The sequence below is a fragment of the Nicotiana tomentosiformis genome, chromosome 4, assembly GCF_000390325.3.
Source record: "Nicotiana tomentosiformis chromosome 4, ASM39032v3, whole genome shotgun sequence".
NCBI classification, from domain to species: Eukaryota; Viridiplantae; Streptophyta; class Magnoliopsida; order Solanales; family Solanaceae; genus Nicotiana; species Nicotiana tomentosiformis.
The window spans coordinates 81814861-81816031 of NC_090815.1; positions in this window are offsets into that span (position 1 = coordinate 81814861).

A 1171-nucleotide genomic window follows, 5' to 3' on the forward strand; every position below is an offset into this window, starting at 1 on the left:
TGTCGCATTTGCGGGCTTCTTCATTGCATTTTCGAAGAGTATTGTGGCCTGAAGAGTTTATATTTGCCAACTCCCCATCGCATTTGCGATACTGGCCCGGGCTGGGCATTGGTCGTATTTGTGATCACTTGGATCGTGTTCGCGGAAATACACAGTTTGCAATTGTGAGATAATCATCGCATTTGCTATGACAGCAGGAGTGTGAGGGATGTCGCTTCCCAGGTCGCATTTGCGACACCTGCAACTGGACAAATATTGAGGGACGAGATATTTTGGTCTCATTTTCATATTTTAGAACCCTAAACTCAGTAGGAGGCGATTTGAAGAGGAATTTTCATCAATATATCTTAGATTTTAAAATCAAAATCATGTGAATCAAAGTCGACTTTAGAGAAACTTTGTCTATGTTTTAGAAAATGAGAATTTGAGTTTTGAAAGTCGATTTAGCCTCGACTTTTGAAACTAATCACATATATGAACTTGTGGGGTCATGGATAGTCGGAATCTACCATTGGACCCGGATTTTGACCGGGCGAGCCTCGAGTTGACTTTTGTTATCTTTTGAGGAATTGTGTAAAGATCATTCCTTTAATTATTGGAATTGATTTATCTTGCATTATTTGGTGTTATTGAGTCGATTTTTATTAGATTTGAGCTGAGCAGAGGTTAATTGTAAATTAAAAGCTATTTTTGAGTATTGATTGAGGGCTTTTGAGGTAAGTAAATTGCCTAACGTTGTGTGATGGAACTACCCCATCGGGATTGATTTGTTTGCTCTATTTGAACTACGTAAAAAATGTGTACCCGAGGTGACGAGTATGTACACGACTTATATGTGGAAATTTGGTTGTTTAGTCTAGTAGGTTTCTTATGTACATTAAAATGAAGTTTCCTTAACATGTTATCTCCTCCATTGCTAAATTTACCCTTATATGTCTTATTTGAAGTTGATTGGTTCATGTTCTATCCTTTATTGCCAAATATACTCTTATACGCCTTAATTGAAGTTGTTTCCTCTTTTATTGCCATGTTATCTCTTCCGTAGTTGATTATCCTTAATTGAATTTATTGTTACCTCTTCCATTATTGACTTTCCCTTCTTTGAAGTAATTGTCACGCGTGGCAAGACAAGGGGGCCTATGTCGGGGATGATTTGTGAAGACTTGTGATG